This window comes from Cervus elaphus, chromosome 17 (assembly GCF_910594005.1).
Source record: "Cervus elaphus chromosome 17, mCerEla1.1, whole genome shotgun sequence".
In the NCBI taxonomy this organism is placed as follows: domain Eukaryota; kingdom Metazoa; phylum Chordata; class Mammalia; order Artiodactyla; family Cervidae; genus Cervus; species Cervus elaphus.
The window spans coordinates 21811716-21833354 of NC_057831.1; the positions used below are offsets into that span (position 1 = coordinate 21811716).

A 21639-nucleotide genomic window follows, 5' to 3' on the forward strand; every position below is an offset into this window, starting at 1 on the left:
TATTACATTTTATTTTTATCCAGTTCAATTATTTCCTAACTTTCTTATGATTTCTTCTTCAAATTATAAGTTCTTTAAAATGTGATGCTTAATTTCCAAATAGTTACAAATTTTCTAGTTCCCTTTTTGTTACTATTTATTAGTAAAGTTTCACAGTGATAAGGGAGCATATTCTGCATAATTTCAGGGCATTGAAAATTTTCACTTGCTTTATTTACCAGAATAGAATCTATTTCAGTAAACATCTCTTGTGTAGTTAAATACTATATATATTTTTTCAGGTATTGAATGTAGTGTTTTACAAATGCAAATGTTCATTAATTGTGCTGTATAAGTCTTCTATATCCTTACTATTTATTAATTTTGCTTAAGCTGTTAATTGCTGAAAGGGTTATTTTAAGATCTCCAGCTATCATTGCAGGATTCTCTATTTTTAAAATTCTAACTAATTTTTGCTTCATAAGTATGTGATTTCTTTGATATAGTCAATAGTAGAGTTGGGCTAATAATCTACCTCTCACATTGATTAGATTTCTACTTGCCGTCTCACTTCTTAGAAAGCCTTTTGATAGTTCAGGCTTTTTTAAAAGCTCAAAAAAATATGAAATTTTATTTTTCTCTTACATGGGTCTGTAACAAGCAAAAGGAATAAACCTCATCCCATTATCCTTGAAGATGGATTCAGAATCATTAAATACACCTAAAATCTATTCTGCTCATTGCTGTAGTTCATGGTTACAGCATGATAACATGCAACTCTTGGGAGCATTTGTAATTTTTTTTGGCTACTCTGCATAATTTTTCTTCTTGAGGGAGTTGCCCATTGGGTAGATTGGGAGAATATATAGTTTACTTCTCTTTACTCTGCCTATAAAGCCTAACATGCTGTAGTCCATGGGGTCACAGAGTTGGACACGACTGAGTGACTGAACTGAACTGATTACTACTACTGACAAGCTGAGGTGTAGGTTGCTGAACTAGGCTCAGCCATCTAGATGCTTGCACTCAGAATTTGAATGTAGAGAATTTAAGTCATTTAAAAGTATTGAGAGTCTAGTGGTGGCAGCACCACACATTCACAACAGTGATGTCCAGTAAGGATAGAGGCACCTACCAGTGGTAACAAGGAAGTTATTCTTGTGGCATGACTTTAGTCTTGGTTCTGCTGCCCTGAATCTTTTGGTTCCTGCCCATTTTCTGAGCCTATTTCCCTATCTAACCTTCTCCTTGATTCTCTAATTCATCCAATACTTTTATTAATACATTTATTTACTAACTTAGCCGTAGTCGGTTTTAATGACCTACAAGCAAGGAATGTCACTGATACAGAAACCTTCTTCTAAATGCCAGGTGTGTACTCTAGATGCTGAGGTCATAGAGATAAAGGATATGGTTTTTCAATGGCAAAAAAGTACAATATAATGAGGAGCTGGACATACTAAAGCAAAATTTTAAAATAGTATGTATAAATATGTAATGATATATACAGAAACTCTGATGGAGGTATGTGTGAAGACAAAAGGAATAGAGAAATGAGTGCCTGTGTTTGCCCCGGGGTCAGGCACTTTCACAGGGGGGAGACTCTGGAGCTGAGGAGAGAATGCTGGCAGAGGAAAGCAGTCATGCTGAAGAGTGGGGAAGGGATTCTGGACCAACGTGTAGCACGGGCTATAATAGAGAATTATCAGGGAGTACTGAGAAGTCGCTACAGTAATGGGAAAGACACCTGGTGGGAAAATGGCAGGAGGGAGGGGAGACTACATGTGTAGACTCATGCCACACTAAAGGATTCGGACTTCAGAGAAGAGCTTGTGTGCGCTTAGTCGCTCAGTCGTGTCTGACTCTTTGCGGCCCCAGGGACTATATAGCCCAGCTGGCTCCTCTGTCCATGGGATTTCTCAGGCAAGGATACTGGAGTGGGTTGCCATTTCTTGCTCCAGGGCATCTTCCCTACCCAGGGATGGAAACTGAGTCTCTGGCGTCTCTTGCATTGGCAGGCAGATTCTTTAGCAGAAGTGCCACCTGGGAAGCCCTAGAGAAGAGATTACAATAATATTAGATAGATTTTTCTAAAATGAAGAGGGTGAATGAGAATGATTCATGAGGTGAAAACAGACAGTTAGGATGGTGGTGTTTCTTTTGTACGCATGCTAAGTCACTTCAGTCATGTCCCGACTCTATGGACTGTAGCCCACCAGGCTCCTCTGTCCCTAGGGTTCTCCAGGCAAGAATACTGGAGTGGGTTGCCATGCCCTTCTCCAGGGGATCTTCCCGACCCTCAAACCCATGTCTTTCTCTTACACTTCCTGAGTTGGCAGGAGGGTTCTTTGCCATTAGCACTACCTAGGAAGCCCAGTGGTTCTCTTAGAAAATTTCGTATTTTAAAGAAAGTGAAAGTGAAGTCGCTTAGTCATATCTGACTCTTTGCGACCCCATGGACTGTAACCTATCAGGCTCCTTTGACCATGGAATTTTCCAGGCAAGAATGCTGGAGTGGGTTGCCATTTCCTTCTCTGGGTGATCTTCCCAGCCCAGGGATCGAACCCGGGTCTCCTGCATTGCAGGCAGACGCTTTACCATCTGAGCCACCAGGGAAACTGAAATAACATCTCTCTTCACAACATCTCTTATGTTCCTTTTACAAAGCTGCAAGTATCATGTCTCAATAGCAGACGTGACTTTTTGGACTTTTGATTATTAAAAACCAGCACGTAAATCTCTTTTATGTTTCACAGTCCTAGATAAGTCTGTCACAATCTTCCTATCCTGTCTCACCTCTTCACATGTTACTGTAAAGCAATTAAAAAAAAATTACCTCATTAGGAGGAATGTTAGAAAGTTGCAGTGTCTTTCAACAAGTTGAAGGGTCAGTATCTTGATTATGTATGTTGCTATTGCATTCCCAAAGGCATGGGTGAAAGCAGAAGTGAGTTGAGGGTAACAATTAAGTGCAAATAACTAGAGAGGTAGAATGTGTATAGGGACAAGGAGTTGTAGATAATGAGATAGTGATGGTATAACTGAAAGCAACAGGATGTCTCAAAAAATTTAATAGAAGATAATGATCAAAGTGAAGAGGTTCCTGTATGCAGAAGGCAAGACACACAAGCTTAAGTTCTGCAAATGAAAGATTATTTTCCCCCTCTAGTTACTATGTTCCCTTGTTCTGGGCCAGGCTGTCGCTGGATGATGAGGAACAACTGTGCTCATGATCTTCTCTTGCTAGACTATAGGAGAAACCACGGTTTACATCATGTTTTAGTTCCAGGAGCAATCCTTAAGTTCTGTTTTAACACATATTGTAGCTGAAACATTAAGGAAAGAGAATGTAGAGTGGGTGTGATAGGAGGGGCAGGAATGGTAGAAAGGGAGAAAAAAGGAGAGGAAGGGAGTGACAGGGGAAGAGGAAGCAGTGAACACAAAGGAGGAGGAAGGTGGAAGAAAGAAGTCTCTAAAGGCAGGGAACGAAGACAGATCGACCCAGAAAAAAATAATCAATTGAACTAATTCCAGCTACTCTCTGGCTTAAATGGAAATTGTGGGTCAGCCAGGCATCTAAATACTTTAGAGAGATTGTTCTAACATTGCTTAAATGTTTGTTGAATTAAAAACAACTTAAATAAACTTTTGGATTTTAAAGAGAAAGGGGAAGGCTGTGGAGAAAGAAAAAGAGCTGCTGGAAGAAAACATGATGGAAATTATGAAACATTATTGGTCTAAAATAGGAAACAAATCACTTATCATACATGAGGTGAAAACCAGGAAGTTTGGAAGAAAATGGTTAAGGCTCAGAGAAGCTTCATCGCCTCTGTTGTCTGTGACATTTAATATGTTGCAAGAGAAGTGTAGAAATTAAACTCCTCTGTAGAAGGAAGCTGCACAATGGCTCTGGGGATTTCAGTTTTTTTGGAAACTGTAGACTTGGGAAGTAACATTTTGGTGCTGTTTACTTTGTATATTATTATGAGATTTAAAAACTAATATTTAATTGCATCTTGGTTTAGTAAAAGAAGAGCTGGTCATGGCTTTAAGATATACACAGACACATTCCTCAAAGGATACATACCAAATTGTTAATAGTGCCAACTTTGGGGAATGGGAGTGGGTTTGGGGCTGAGTGATGCTTTCAACTTTTACTTGACATATTTTTGTGATTTATGATTTAAAAAGTTAATTTTTAAAGTGAACATTTTAAGCAATTTTTTTTTTTTACCACCCAACCATACTTTAAATTTTTTTCTTGAGATTATAAAATGGATACATGCTGGTTGTAAAAATTTGTGATGATTTATTTAATCAGCTCCTATGGACAAATCTTTAGGCTGTTTCTTTCTTTTTTTTTTTTTTTGCTATGACATCCACTGTTAAAGTGATCATGCTTGTATGTTTCTTGTATTCCTGTATTTCTGTAGGATAAATTCATAGAATTCCTGAGTCAAAGCGATTATGCACGTTAATTCTGAGGAATATGCTAAATAGCTTGTTGAAATGTTGTAGAAATTTATACTTCCACAAAAGTGTATGATTATGCTAATTTCACTAAGAATGGATATTCGTTTTCTTTTAAATCTTGGTCTAGCTGATAAGTAAAATTTATTTCTTCTTGTTTAAATTGAATTGATTATTAGTGAGGTTGGGAATAGTCGTATGCTTAATGGTGGGTAGTTATTTTAAAAGAAATTGATTTGTCAGAACTTTCTATATAAAGTGGTATTTATCCTTTACCATATATATTGAAAATATTTTCTCACTTGTACTGTCTTTTACCTTTGTAGTGTCTCTTTATATTAAAGTGTTATGTGTCAAGTTTTTCTTTAGGGCTTCTGGGTTTCCGATCATCATTGGAAAGAATGACAGAAGTATTCTCATCTACATCACTGCCATCTTACTGGTGAATAGTGGGAATTCAAAGTGAAAGAAAGTGTCAGACTCCTTGTGACCCGTGAACTATAGCCCACCAGGCTCCTCTGGTCCCAGTCCATGGATTTCCCAGCAAGAATACTGGAGCGGGTTGCCATTCCCTTCTCCAGGGGATCTTCTCGACCCAGGGATTGAACCTGGGTCTCTCCAAGTGCCAGCAGATTCCCAGCCACCAGGGGAGCCCAAGCTATAGGGAATCAAGGTGATAGACACTATTAACTACCTTAAAATTTTAAAAAATACCTCTCCTTCCTTTTGTGGCCATTATTTCTTCCTTATTTTCCTGACAGTCTTTAGCAACTATTACATGTTACTCAGAAGGCAAAGTTTAAAAATTAAAAGATAATTGTATGATTAGAAAAAGAAAGAAAAGACTAAATTCTCATTTTTCAGTCCCTATCATGAATGAAATACAAGGTGTAGTCTCCTTTTAGAAAAGAGGTCATGCTGTGTAAACCATTTATTTACTGGCACATCAGTGTGTTCCCATCTGAGTCAAGGTGAAGATGTATATATTGTGTCACTCATGTGGTGAGGAACAGTTCCTAGTAGTCCATTCCTGCTTGTACCATTGCCGTAAAGGGATTGCTGGATATCAAGCTCACCACTGAATAAACCACACCTTGCTTCCCCAAATGAGAGAGAGGAGAAATACAAATTTCTCTCAGTTACTAAATTTAGTCATCCCATACAGTTAGGTCTGCCTGTTTTTGTGTCCCAGCACATATAAACAATATTTGCCCTTAAAGGCCCAACACAGATACACTTTTCTCTGTGATGCCTACCTTAATTTCTCTACCCTGGATCTATTATTTCTGTTTTCTAAATTCTCTTAGCCCTTTGTGTATACTACTGTTCTCTGAGTATTTCTATCTTGTTTTCTAGTTAAGTAGCCATGATTTATTTCTATTAGAATGTAAAACTCTTTCAGTAGGGGAAAGCTGTTTGTTTAAATCAACTTGGTTATTTCCTCACGGTGCTTATTATGATGACCTTACTCATATGAATGGCTAAAACAGAATTAAACTAAGTTGGAGAGAAATATAGAAATTCAAAATTAGAACTCAAGGAAATAGATGGTTTTCTCATAAGAAAGGAAGACCAATAAAATGATTGAAAAGCTGATAGCTAACACAGGTAATTCAGTTATAATGGCTAACAAACAAGAAAAAAAAATGCCAATCTTCGGCTTACTTACTTTTGCTATATAATTATTTAAAAAATCATCTCAAATAATTATGAATTATAGTGGCCTGTTCTGCCCTTTGAGGGACTATTCAATAGCTTACTCCTCTTACTCCAAGAAAGCCAGTTTATTTTAAAAATAAAATTTTATTTTAATTCACAAAAACTAAGAATATACAAAATAGTTCACTGAACTAGGAAGAAGAGAAAATTAACATGCCTAACAGCTGATTTGTATTAAAATTTATGACGATTCTTTCTACTTGAATGATATTTATCATTCTTCATATAGGTATGATTCAGTAAAGCTCATACTTCATATACATACAATTAATTTTATTGAATTTTTGACATGAGGGTTCAGTCTAATATAGTAATTGTGGAGACAAAAAAAGATATTCTGCATTAAAACAGATTTCACCCTTCTCAGATAAGGGCTGCAATTCTGTCTTATATTGCCATTTTATTTGAATCACAGGAACTGGCTTTGGGATCCTTTGAAATCTACAGACTTGTAGGTCTGTAGCCACTGACTTCCTGGATAGCTTGTCTGGGTGTGCTTAAATCAAAGCAATGTGATTTTCTTCAAGGAAAAATAGCTAATTAAGGTGCTGTCATTCCTCAGTCATCAATAGAGAATAGCCAATAATTGACTAGGGAAAGGAGAGAGAACCTGACATAAGCTGGCGCTGATTTTTTATTTTTTATTTTATTGAATCTGTCTCTTGATGATTAACACAGAAATTCCTCTAGCAATTATGGACTCTCTTGTAAATGACTGTCTCATAATTTACAGCTTGCCAGGAGCAGATTCAACTCAAACATGTGTGTAATTCACTCTTCTAGCTCATTTCCATCACATTTCCCCCCAGTCTAGATTCTCTCTCACATGTGAAATGTTTCACAGTGAGATTATATGATCCCCTTTGCCAGAAAAATTGACCTACCATATAGAGAATACTATAGCTGGTTTCCCAGGGTGTATCTTAATGGAAAATAAGGCTATTCTTCATAAAGGAATTCTATAGTCAGTTCTCACACTTCATTTCTAATTGCTGATTTTAGTCTCCTACCCCTTCTGCCAGTTTTTACCTACCCATCTTTCTCTTTTTTTAATATCAGAGTTATGGGTATACAACCCAGTCAATACATTTTAATTTTAGTTCCTTTTCTATTTATATTTTTCCTCCTCTATTAGGCATGCTAATGATCTGTGAAATGTCCAAAATATGGGTAGCAAGAGGTAAAAGAAAAAATGATTGAGATAATACAAACCCTAAATCCCTCCCTGAACAATAAGTACCTGAATGGAGAAGCATATTAAAATTTCCCAGGCCTATGAAAAATATGTAAATTGGCTCTAATGTAGCTCTTATCTTTATTGATAGTAACATTTACATTATTATTGAATGGTCTTATTTTTTTCCTGTTGTATGCGGTGATGAGGTGCCAAGGAAAAGTAGAGAGCCATGTCAATAGCACTGGCCAGTAAGGTGGTAGGTTACATTTCCAGGAAGATAATTTGTTTGCTACAAATGCATTGCATATCCACCTTTTTCAGTGTACTGTACCTTGCCAGGATTCCTATCATGGACTTGGTGAGAGGCTCTCGAATGAAGGTGGGCAAGAGTAAAATGAGTAGGCAAAGATTGCAGAAGAGGCTTCCCTGGTGGCACAGATGGTAAAGAATCTGCCTGCAATGCAGGAGACCTGGGTTCAACCCCTGGGTTGGGAAGATCCCCTGGAGAAGGGAAAGGTGACCCTCTCCAGTATACTTGCCTGGAGAATCCCCATGTACAGAGAAGCCTGGTTGGCTACAGTCTGTGAGGTCGAAAAGAGTCAGATACGACTGAGCATCTAAGCACATATGACAAGGGGCTAGCCAGGGAGTCAAAATTGGAGCCAAAGGGACTGATCTAGGACAAATTCTCATTACTATTTATTCAGCTAACATTTTCCAGTCACCTATTATGGGCTAGGCTGAGAAGCAAGGTTCTCGAGACAGAGCAGTAAGTATAGGGAAGCCACTGTATTTCCCACCCAGAGTTTATGGTCTAGCATACAGCTAGAAAGAATTAGCAGCAGAAGAGACAGTCATGAAGCACAGAATGAAGCATGGTGAGAATTGGGAAAATAGACTTCAGGTCCAAAAACCTAAGTGTAAATATTCCTCTTATACTACCCTAATGTGGCTTTATCAAGCTGAGAACACAGTCTAATGCTTGAAAAATATGGAGATAATTAGGCATTGTCCTTGAATGTAAGCATTTAAATCTAGAGAATGCTACATGTAGTGTGCAAGGATTACTATATTTTAAGGCAGTGTGTGATCCATGCCATTAGGGAGAAATGATTAGAAATTTACATTGGCTACAATACACTGTCTTTAATGCCTAGTGTTCCTGTGAACACTCCCTCTCCATCAGCTGTCAACTCAGAGAAGCAACAATGGGCTATTTTTGTGTATTTGTGACCAGTGTATACCTGAACCTCACCAGCCAATCCATAGCCTGGTAGATTGTGTATGATGAAGCTTGGCTTGAAACTATGAGTTGGCCAACTGAATTATTTTTCATTGAAACTGAGTTTAGAACCACTCAGAAACAAAGCAATTAGCATGAGGAGATGGGTCGGAGAGCTGAGAGGTACTGTGCTCTTGGTGAAAGAAATTGGAATAGCACATTGGGTTCACAGAGGAGCTGGGACCTCAGCGCAGCCCTGGAGTTCAGGGAGAGTGCTGGGTTCCCCTCCCGCCTCTGACTCAGGAGAAGACGACTTGCCATCGCAGGGTGGTGCGTGGATGACAAGAGCAGATTGGGAAGAGGAATGCTGGTAGAAACCTGAATTGAGAAGGAGGAAAATTCAAAGCTGCAAATACATACAACTGTTCTGAGAATTTTTTCTATGAAGGGGAGGAGAGAAATGGGGCAGTGATAGAGGAAAAACTGGGATTAGGACAGGAAGGTTTTTAAGATGGGGAAGCTAATAGCATATTTTTCTGTTGACAGGAAACCTTCAGTAGAGAGGGGAAAATGATGATGCAGGAGAAAATGGAAGGAGTTGGTATAGTGATGTCCTTGAGCAAGTGAGCATGTTGGAACTGGTTGACAAATAGAGTTCATCCTTCATAACAGCAGGAAGACAGAGGACTTGGGGCCAGATGCCTGTACGTAGGTAACTGTGACTGTGAGGGCTTGAGGAAGTACTGATTGTTTTTATTTTCTCCAGTGTCACACTGGAAACAGCCCGAGCATCTTGAAAATAACAAAGGAGTAGCAGGTACAGGATATGTGAGGAGAGAGGGCATGGTATGAAAGCATTGAGTGAAGGATAGTTCAGTTCAGTCGCTTGGTTGTGTCCGACTCTTTGCAACCCCATGGACTGCAGCACACCAGGCCTCCCTGTCCATCACAAACTCACAGAGCTTAGTCAAATTCATGTCCATCGAGTCAGTGATGCCATCCAACCATCTCATCCTCTGTCGTCCCCTTCTACTCCTGCCTTCAATCTTTCCCGGCATCAGGTTCTTTTCCAATGTGTTAGTTCTTTGCATCAGATGGCCAAAGTATTGGAGTTTCAGCTTCAACATCAGTCTTTCCAATGAACACCCAGGACTGATCTCCTTTAGGATGGACTGGTGAGATCTCCTTGCAGTCCAAGGGACTCTCAAGAGTCTTCTCCAACACCACAGTTCAAAAGCATCAATTCTTGGGTGCTCAGCTTTCTTTACAGTCCAACTCTCACATCCATACATGACTACTAGAAAAATAATAGCTTTGACTACATGGACCATTGTTGTCAACTTTCAGGCTCACTTGACTGTTAGTGATCGTGAATTTGAAGTGAAGCCATCAAATCCATCTGTGTTGTGGGGCTGGAGTAGGTGTAGACTTGGATTTAGTAGTGTTGTGGTTGGCCAAGTGAGGCCTGCATGGTGAGATAGATATATGGGAGTAGGGTGGGTAGAAGAGGGAATGATTATAGAAATTGTCTGAGGAATTTAAACTCATCACGAGAAATATGAGGTTGTGAGGGGGTAAGTGAAAAGGTGGTAGGTGGGCACCCTAGTTTTGGGAGTGAATGGCTAAACTAGGGCAGAAGGCAAGACTCCTGCAAGGGAAGAAGCCAACAGACAGCTTTCACATTCCATTTAAATTATCTGTTTAGGTGTCTGTTTTTCCCACTAGGTCAGGGATTCTTAGCCTTGGCATGTTGACATTTTGGACTGCAGAAGTTTTTATTGGAATGGGTAGAGCTGTTCCATTTATTCTGTAGGCTGTTAAGCAACGTCACCGGCTTCTACCCATTTGATGCCAATAGCACTGTCCCAGTGGTGACAATCAAAAATGTCTCCAGTTTTGCTAAATATCCCCTGGGAGACAAAATCAAGCTTGGGTGAGAACTGCACCCCTGGACCAAGGCCTCTTAATAGAGGATACACCTTACTCATCCTTATGTTCCCAATGTTTAAAAGCTACTTGGGTGGTGGTTGTTTTTAGTTGCTGAGTAGTGTGCGACTCTTTTGTGACCTCATGGACTATAACCCACTAGGCAGCTCTGTCTATGTGGTTTATGAGGCAAGAATACTGGAGTGGGTTGCCATTTCCTTCTCTAGGAGCTCTTCCCAATCCAGAGACTGAAGCCACATCTCCTGCATTAATTTGCAGGTGGATTCTTTACCACTGAGCCACTGGGAATCCCATCTGGGTACACAGTGAAAACTCAATAGATATGTGATAAACTGAAGAGTTTGAGTCATAGTGCATAAGATGCTACGTTGAACATCTCCAAGATCACCCTCAGGTTTGGTGATTTGCTAGGAGAACTCACAAGATTCAGTATATACTTATACTCACAGCTATGATATATTATAGTAAAAGGCTACAAAGCCCAATCAGCTAAGGGAAAAGGCACATAGAATGAAGTTTGCGCGAAGTCAGGCATATATTTTGAAAGTTCTTCTCCCAGTGGAGTAGTGCAAGATGCACTTAATTCCCCTGACAATGAGTTGTGACAACTCATTGCTAGTTGTTGCTAAACAGGGAAGCTTGTTAAGAACACAGTGCCCAGGGTTTTTATTGGAGGCTGGCCACATAGGTACTCTGCCTGGCACCCAAATTACAAACTCCCAGAAGGAAAGCAGGTGTTTAGGAAAAACCATATTGTCTGCACACTTTTAGGCACAATGGGCCACTCTCCTCAGTTCTGGGAATGGTTCTCCCTGCTTCCCTGAAATTCAGCATTTCAGACACCAATCAAGGGTCAACCTTGCAAAATCTTGCAAACAGAATTTTAAAGCACAGAAACAGGGTCTCCTGTGTTAACTCTTTTCTGCACAGGGGATTTATATTACATAACACATGGAGAAACAATTCCATTTTCACTTAATCCCTGTTTTCAAAATTCCTAATCCCTTGACCAAAGGCCTCATTTTCCATCTCATTTTTTTTCTATACAAGCTTGCAAAAAGAAAAGTCTCTAGTCCAGCATCACACAGCCCTGCATACCCCATTTCTCTAAATGGCAGTTCAGGGACCACTTAGTGTTAATAAATGCTGCCAGGAGATCCGAAACTCTGCCTTCACTCCAAACAGCCGAGAAAACAAAACATTCTTCATGCTAATTCATATGGGAAATGAAAGAGGGGCTTGCCTTTGTATAACATTTAAGAATATTTTGGATACCCTGTCATTGCTGCTTCAACCTTAGAGCAAATAAGCTTAATAGAATACATGCATGTGTGCATGCTCAGTCGTGTCTGACTCTTTGTGACCCCGTGGACTGTAGCTTCCCCAGCTCCTCTGTCCATGGGATTTTCCAGGCAGGAATACTGGAGTGGGTTGCCATTTTCCTTCTCCAGGGGATCTTCCTGACCCAGTGATTGAATCCACTTTTCTTAAGTCTCCTGCATTGGTAAGAGGGTTCTTTACCAGCTGAGTCAATGGAGAAGCCCATTTAGAGTAAACCATACATAATACACAGATTAGAATGAAAATATGCATAGTAGATGAAAATAGGGTTTACTGCAGCAAATATATTAACACTAGATACTTGAGCTGTTAATCAGATTAAAAAATTCCCATTTAAAACCTCATCTTAAAAAAGAAATATTTCTTATAAACTAAAGTCCTAACTATGAAAAATTGATCAGTAAGTTTACTCCCTATTGACCACAGTTGAGAGCAGAGAGGCTGCAGGAATGACTTCCTCCTTGATCAATTAAAATGCCCTAGTAAAGAGACTCTAACACAATGCAAGAGAGTGACAAATGTATATTTTAGGAAAATTTTGGTGTATGCTCAAAACTTTTAAAAGGTAATTCACTTATTATTTTCACAGTTACTAAGAGCATGGTGGAGAGGGAAATGGCAACCTACTTCAATGTTCTTGCCTGGAAAATTCCATGGACAGAGGAACCTGACAGGAGATAGTCCATGGGGTGGCAAAGAGTTGAACACGACTGAGAACAATATAGTACAGTGCTAAGAACATGGAATCCTTTGCCTAGTAGTCATGACATCTGGGTCAGCGAGAACTTCTCTATGGTTCAATTCCCTCAGCGATAAAATGAACTAGTAATAGAACTGACTTCCTAGGTTTAGAGTAGTGAAAGAGGTAATGCATGTAAGCACATAACATTTCCTCATACCACTGGCTCATAGTACATTCTCAATAAATATCAGCTCTTGTTTTGGTGACATATTATTTGCTCTTGCTGTTTATCTGGGCATTCATTCAAAACGCTTTTCACAGTAAATCTTGCTTCAGGTAGTAGGAGCATATCAGTGAACAAGATCGTCATGACTCTGTCCTTCCAATGCTAAGAATCTAACACGCAATTAAGTATGTGATTATAACAACTGATAACTACTCTGATAAGCAAGAGTTACAAAATAATTGAAACATAATCCATAAATTACTGAGATCCATTCATGTGTTTGATATTGGTCTAAGGAACTTCTAAATTAGTATGCAGGGCATATGGACCCATCCCATTTTGTAAAACAGCAGTAAAAATAATCTTTGTAAGTGACTAGTTATGTACATTGTCAACCATGTGAAAGATGAGAAAGATGGGTACCAGTTTACTCAGATGGTATGAAGAAGAAATGGTACTTTGTACAACTTTCCCTAGATTCACAGATTGAGGATAACATATTACTTTTGAGATTTGAGAAACTTTTAATTTTAAAAAGAAAAATATTTCTATATAGAGAGATAAGAAGACTACTACGAAAGCCTGCTTAAGAACTGATGCACATCTGACTAAGGTCTTGGAGAAAGAGAAGAAACAAAAAGACAATTCTCAATGGTTGTTTCAGTTGCTAAGTCCTGTCTGACTCTGTGACCCCATGGACTGTAGCCCGCCAGGCTCCTCTGTCCATGGGATTTCCCAGGCAAGAATACTGGGGTGGGTTGCCATTTCCTGTTTCAGGAAATCTTCCTGACCCAGGGTTCCTACCCAAGTCTCCTACATTGGCAGGCAGATTCGTTACCACTGAGCCATCAGGGAAGCCAAATTCTAAGTTAGCATTGCTGAACCTTGTAACTGGTAAGATGTAGACTGTGAGAAACAGGAGGAGTCAGGACAACTCTCAGATTTTTGGCTGAGATAAGTGGATATAATTAAGCTAACCTGAGAACATAAGTGAATGTAAGTGAGGGATTATGATTTGACCCCGAGCATGTTGACCTTCGTACTTGCAGGACACTGGAGAGGAGAAGGCTGTTTGACAAGAGGGCCTCCATCTCTGGAGAGACATGAAGATTGCAGATAAATATCAACTGGGAAGTCAGTTGATTATTCATTTTTCCAGTGACTTCTCTGTGGCAAGTACTTGCATGGCCCCGTAAGACCTGTTAAGTCAGAGATGTCTCTTGGCTTGTTTCCTGCCCTCTATTCACTCTCCCAATTAGCCCCTGACTCCTGGGTCCCTGTCTTATACCTTATCATTATGAATGACTTCAGCTAACTCCACAATCTTAAGTTCAAGCTTTCTAACTCTGTTGACCATGTACTCTCTCATTCCAGTCTCCTGCTCTGGTACCCTGACTCTCTGGAATCTACCATTCCACAACATTTTCACTGTCTGTCCACAAACCTCCCCTGTTCTCACTATACTTCTTACCTAGCTTCCAACCACTTCTCCCCTGGTGACTTCCACAGAGACTTGCTTTCTCAGTCATCTCTCCTGCAGCTAGGAGTTTTTATGTGACTCATTTCTGGCCCATAAACTGATAGTAGAAACTGGTGTGTGTGTGTGTGTGTGTGTGTGTGTGTGTGTGTTGGGGGGCTGGCTTGGGGAAAGTTGTGATGTGCTCCTTCCTTCCTTCTTTGTCCTGCCTTAAGTGAGGTCGTGATGGCTAAAGCCTTGGCAGCAGAATTGTAACCACAAATGAAAAGCCATAGGACTGCCAAGACATCGGCTGGCCCTGACACATTGGAGCAGCTGAACTGAAGGCAGCAACTGCATTCCTCTAGATATCTTTTTAAGCTAAATGCAACCCCGTTTGAGGCAGAAAACATTCCTAAGTAATATGCCTCACAAAAATGAGGGGGGCCCTTTGCTGCATCTATGTCCTTGAGAAAGTTTTGTGCTATTGTGAATGTTTTTCACCATTACTCTGCTATAGGCATTGGGGAAAGCTGGAGATGTTTAAACAAAAGAAAAACAGACTTAGACCTGTATTTGAGAAAGAGCCCTTAGTTGAATGTATGAAAGATAACAAAACTCAACTTTTCCTTCCTTTAGATGACCCTTCCTCACTCTGTGATCTTGGTGGGGGTCACACAGCCCCTGACTCTATGGACCTGGTGATTTCCCTAGGGAATGAAATGTGAACCAACGAGGCCCAATCAGAATCCATCCTTAGGATTGCTCTAATCAGCTAGAGGGGGCAGGCTGAGCCCTGATCCTGGCACTATGGAGCTGGGATTCTGGAAATCCTAGTCACTTAGGCCACAAACTCCACTGTTATAGGCTGGGTGCTCTGGAGGAACACAGAGATGGAGTTTGGGGTGCAGGGGTTTATTAAGGGTCAACCCTGTAAAGCGCATGAAAAAGGTCCATTGCTGAGCAGAGGGAGAAGTGGAATTGTGGTTCAGGGTTGACAAAGCCCTGGCCCAACTGGCAACCTGCTCCAGTGTTCTTGTCTGGGAAATCTCACGGACAGAGGAGCCTGGCGGGCTTCAGTCCATGGGGTCGCAAAGAATCAGACACAACTGAGCGCACGTGCACACACACACACACACACACACACACACACACACATTGGCCCAACTGGCAGGGAGCTCTGGAGTGAGAAGAGCCCCTTGGCCAGCCTTACTTTGTCCCCAGATGCATGCCACCACAGAAAAGGTGTGTCTACAGGGAGATGGCTCTTCCCAGCTGAGGCAGATCTGAAAGGAGCTGGCAGCTGAAAGCTGTTGGCTCACTGCATCCCCTATAGCTGGCAGCAACTCCTGGAAGGACCTGCCCATGCAACTGCACGTCCACCACCTTCACTGGGCAGAGAAAGGCTGTTTGCAAAAAGGTGAGAATTGACCCAATATATCAATAAAACCAGAGCTGAGGGACAGAAAAAGAAACCCCAAAAGAGGCTCGACTCTATAGACCCAGCTGCAACCGAGGCCAGAGCCATTCTTACCATTCTTAGTTGTTGTTTTTTACTCATTATGTCATGTCTGGCTCTTCGCAACCCCATGGACTATAGCCCGCCAGGCTCCTCTGTCCATGGAATTCTCCAGGCAAGAATACTGGGGTGGGTTGCCATTTCCTTCTCCAGGGGATCTTCCTGACTCAAGGATTGAATCTGTGTCTCCTGTGGTTCCTGCATTGGCAAGCAGATTCTTTACCACGGCTCCACCTAGGAAGCCCCACCATCCTTATTTATTTGGGCCAATAAATTCCCATTTTTTTGGTCTTAGTCACTTTAACCATGTCAGTCAGGGTTAACACAGTACTGTTTAAGGCAATAATTGATTCAAAAGAAGTGATAGAGAGAACCTGACAGAGTTGGGGACTATTGATGAGGGACTAAGACAGTATCCATGGTGATGCATGTGGAAGAGGTGATGGGCTGCAATGACTAATCTTAAAGCAAGAACCAAGAAGAGCAAGAATTTTCAGAGGAACTCCCAGCATTTAGCTAAGGTGATAGCCTCATTCTTCTCCACTGTTTATACAGATGGGGAGTAAAAAGACAGGTGGAAAGGGGAGGGATTTATGTGAAAAATCTGAAGGTTTATAACATACTACATTGTGAGTGCATCCAGTGGACTTATTTAAAATCTAAAATGCTAGCTCATAAATTTTCAGTGAAAATATCCCCACCGACTGGTAGGAAAACTTAAAACAGCTGATCAGCTGAGGAGTTTTTCTGGTCAGAAGGGCCTACTTGTGAAGCTACATTCAAATCAGAAATTTGCTTGAGTCAGGATTAAAAAAGTTAAAGGATGCTTTTTAGGGGCTTCTTGGTGGTCCAGTGGTTAAGACTCCGTGTTTCCAATGCAGGGGGTGTGGGTTTGATCCCTGGTGAGGGAGCTATTATAAGATACCACATGCTGTGCTGGTGTAGCCAAAAAAAATAAAAAATAAAAAACAAAATCAACTGCATTCTTTTTAAAAAATGATGCTTTTAAATTGTCACGAAGCTTTGGTACTCATCATTACAAAGATAGATCTTCCAAGAACACTTGAAAACTTGTCAGTTGGCTAGGTTACCTAAGTTCTTGGACAGTAGTAGCAAAAACCTGGAAAATACTTACTCATCACTTTGCTTTTTATTACCCATGACTTAATGCAGATTTCTTTGTCTGTTTATCATTACATTATTATCTCAAGACATACAAGTTCCAACCTCATACTCTATATATTTTAGGAAAATTATTTTCTGACAACATCTAGGGGATAGATATTGCCTCATTTTATACTTTGATTTATACATTTGATACTTTATATGAAGTCACCTTATGAGACCAATACAAGGCAAATAAATTTTATTTACATGAATTTTCATTTATAGAAAGCTGAACTGATTGGACTTTTCACTACATTTTAGGGTTCATCTTCCTTTAATGATAATTACCCTCATTTTACATTGCTACAGGTATATAAGTAGTAAAGACAAGAGGAAGACAAAAGCCATGGAGGAGTTCATGACGGGGTAGCGCTTGTTTTATTAGATTCCAACACCTAGAAATTAAGCTAGCACATGCTATATATACTCTTTTCCTCATTTCATCCCCAGGTATAGAATTGGCATCTGTATGGGTGGAATTAGTGATACATCCAACACTTCTTATATTGATGATATGTATTTATTCATTCTACAACCGACATTATTGTGAGCTAGGTGTTGCCCCAACTTAAACCTGTCTAGAAAAATGTGGAATCCAAAGGTGTATACAAAGAAAAACTGTGTTGGATAATCATGGGCACAGAACATAATTATTTATACCCTAAGAGGAGATCCTTATTATAATACCTCAACCTCCTCTTCTTCATCTCACTCCTTTCCCACTTAAATCATTTCAGACAGTGTGAAAACTTATTTTTCATGGCTTCATACTGTCTGAAGTCACCTTCTAACCTCAGTAGGACCTCTAGTCACTTAACTCTTCCCAATTCACATAACAGATTAATTATCAATGGGAAAAATATCACCCTCAAAGGGACAAGTTATTAAGTATATGCTGGGCATGAACATCTCAGATATTAGAATGGTTTGTGGTACCTCCAAAGGGCAATAGTAAAAAAGCGGATGTACAGTACACTACATCTTTGATGATCAAATTTCATGAGGAGAACAACCAGGAAAAATGTGTTTAAAAAGGCACCTTAGGGGAATGGTAATGGGGAAAAAAAGGGTCTGAGAAATACTGACCTAGAACAAGTACCTACCTTAATATTTGATTAAATCAATACTGACTTTACCTCCCCCCCCACCCCTTAACCCTCCATCCCTGTGATTTGTAGTATCTGATCCAATGTTGTCTAGTAGACATAAAATGTGAGCCTCATATGTAATTTAAGATTTTCTCTACGTACTTAGTCGCTCAGTCGTCTCCCACTCTTTGTGACCCTTTGGACTGTTGCCCACCAGGCTACTCTGTCCATCGTATTTTTCAGGCAAGAATACTGGAGTGGGTTACCATCTCCTCCTCCATGGGATCTTTCCCACTTGGGGATCAAATCTGAGTCTCCTGGATCTCCCGCATTGTAAGTGGATTCTTCACTTGCTGAACTTAGGGGATTGATTGCATTAAAAAGTGAAGAAAAGAGGTGAAATTGATTTGAATAGTATATTTGACTTAACCCAATATATCCAAAATATTCAACATATAACCAATATAATAATTATTAAATATCTTGTATTTTTTTGGTGTGTGGGCTAAATCTTCAAGATCCAGTGTGTATTTTATATAGTACATTCGAATTTAAAGTTAATTTTCATTGAAATTACTTGATCTGTTTTTAGATTTCATAACATTTATGGCTAAAGAGTAGAATCACATATCCAACTTACTCTAAACATATTTAAATGTTTCCAATAGCCAAATAAAGTATCAGTATTTTAATTTGAATACTTAAGATGAAGTGAAATAAAAATCTCATTTTCTCAGTCACACCAGCCAGATTTTAAGTGTGCTCAAAAGCACCATATCCAATGGTGATTATAGATATATAGTCATATAAATATACAGTATATATACATATAGTATATACAGCCATATATATAAACTATATATACATATAGTATATACATATATATATACAGATCTCTGACCAGGAATCGAACACATGCCCAATGACCCTGCAGTGGAATCCTAACCACCGGACTGGTTTGGCCTATTATTCCCTTAAGGTTCTCTTTTGCTTTTTCTTTTCTGGATTGCTGGGTACAAATGCTTTGAAAATATAGAACTGTAAGATGCTAGCTTAAGACATACATATGATATAAAAATTCATGTAAGTACTCATTGTTATTAGGCAATAGTATATGTCTTGTGGACTTCTTTGCACACAGATAGCTTCTAACACACTTCAGTATCACAACTTCTCTATTCTGATTTCAGGGAAAACATCACAAATTAAAGATGGCTTTCTTTCATACTGAGTTCAAATGCAGTCTCAAAATACTTTTTATAGGTTACTTCTCTTAAGACGGCATTTTGGTCAACTACAATAAATCAATTGGAGTTACCATAAAAGTTGAAAGCATTTTGCCATTCATGTCTTTGTTCATCCCACCATATTCCTTTCCAGAACGTGTTTTAAGTGAGCATAATGGGTTTTAGATGAGAATATAAAATGATACATGGGCATTAGAAGGCAAGCACCATAGTATATGAGTAAAAAGCAAATTCCCTGAGGGAAAGCAGACTGGGGATTGAATCCATTTTTACCACTTACCATCTGTACAATTTTGGACAAGTTATCTACTTTCCCTGAGTCTTATTTCCTTATTTTAAGAGTTGGAATAATAACAACTGCTTTGCAGGATTATTATAATAATTAAAAAGTATAGAACATGTCATGCATTAGGACAGAGCCTGGCACATAGTAAGCATTCAAATTAAATTGATATCTATCATCTTGAGAAAATTAAATATCTTATTTGGTAAGTGCTCAGTGCTCACATTCTTGGGCTTGCAAACTGATTTGTTAACTTCTTGGAAGGAAAATTTATGTGCCATCAACATTTTTTATTCTTTTCAGAGGTTAGCAAAATTCTAACCATAGGGTTTGACCTTCAATGACTACTGAATGAAGGAATCAGTGTATCCATAAACTTATAATTGCTCTCATAATATTTGAAACATGAATTTGCCTATCCAGGTCAAAATAGCTATTAAATTCAGACTGGGAAAACGACTATGACAGAGTAGAGGAATATGGTAAAGACTTGGGGAGCAGACAGTTTCACAGAGGAATGACAGCAAGTTGAAGTGTCTCTGCATCAGAAAATAGGAAGTAGTTAGTGTTAGGCACTCAGGCCTATCTGACTCTTTGTGACCCCGTGGACTGTAGCTCACCAGGCTCCTCTGTCCATGGGATTTTCCAGGCAAGAATACTGGAGTTGGTTGCTATCCCTTTCTCCAGGTGATCTTCCTGACCCAGGGATCGAACCTGGGCCTCTTGCATTGCAGGCAGATTCTTTACCACCTGAGCTACCAGGGAGGCCAGGAAGTAGTTAAGTAGGAATTATTTAGAGAAAGGTCTGCACTAGGTGCAGGAGATGTTTGATCCCTGTGTTGGAAAAATCCCCTGAAGTAGGAAATGGCACCTCACTCCGATATTCTTGCCTGGAAACTTCCATGGACAGAAGAGCCTGGTGGGCTACATACAGTCCATGGGGTTGCAAAGAGTCAGACACGACTGAGCATGCATACACATAGGTCCTGGTACTTCTTGGAACCCTAGCATGGCCTAGTTGGGGAACACATGTTTAAGAAATCAGCAGAGGGACAGCCTGGGAATCAATTACTTTCAAGTATATTTGGTGTCATGTAGTAGAAATTCAGCTATTGAGACAAATTTGTAGTAGGATTTTAACATCTTGAAAGGACTATGAGGGGGTAAGTTAGGAAAATAAATAAAACACAGTAGTAGTCAGTAAATCCAGAGAGACTCACTGCCATAAACTAAACTACCATGACTTTTTACTTGTATTATGGCAATATTTTCTATATGATAACTCCTCCTCCTCTTTTCACCTTTCTCTTCTTTCTTTCCTTTCTCCACGTGGTAGCTGAAATCAAATTTCCAAAATGCAAAATTGATCCTACATGTTCCTTTAGTTTATACTCTTCAACAGCTCCACGTTGTTCTTAAATTCAAATTCTCTAATATGGTCTTCTGTTTCCCATAAAATCTATTCCTTCTTAATTCCCTGGCCTCATCTATTATATCAGTCAGCATGAATTTAAAATCCAGCTGTGTTAAACTCTTTCCAGTTCCTCTTAAAGGACACCTGTCATGGTCCCTCTTACTTCTGAGTTTTGCCAAGACTGTTCCTTCTGTCAGGAGTATGTTACCTCTTTTTAGTGCCAAAATAATTTTCTGAGCATCCTTTGGGTCTTGGACAGAAGACATTTCTTCTGGGAAACTCAAATCTGCCAAGTTCGGATGAGTTGCCCCTGTACTTTCTTTCATGGATGTCCCCCTTCTTCCTTGTGCCTTTGATCCTCCCCACCCCTCCCTCCCACTCCCAGCTCTATAAGGATAGAAATTGTGTAAATCCTATTCAATTACATCACCAGGGCCCAACATACGTAAGGTGTTCAATACACTTTTTTGAATGATAGATGTGTGCTGAAGCTTATTTACAAGGAGTAAGGCTGGACCCTGGTTCTAGGCAATAACACCATAGGGCAAGTAGCTAGCCTGGGCAGATGCCAAGTTTTGACCTACTAGACAGAGGTTACAAGATATTTCTTGATTATATTCAAAAGTTGGAAACAGATAAATTAAAAGGCCTATCTCTGAAGGTTCAGTTCAGTTACTCAGTCATGTCCGATCCCATGGACCA

The 21639-nt window shown here is 39.6% G+C and overlaps 1 non-coding gene across 1 annotated transcript; it reads right to left on the reverse strand.

The window, feature by feature from the left end:
• Positions 1–2523: 2523 nt before the first annotated feature.
• TRNAC-GCA lies at positions 2524–2595 on the reverse strand. Its single transcript has one exon. It is a non-coding gene; the product is annotated as a tRNA-Cys (tRNA).
• Between the last annotated feature and the right edge of the window lie 19044 nt (positions 2596–21639).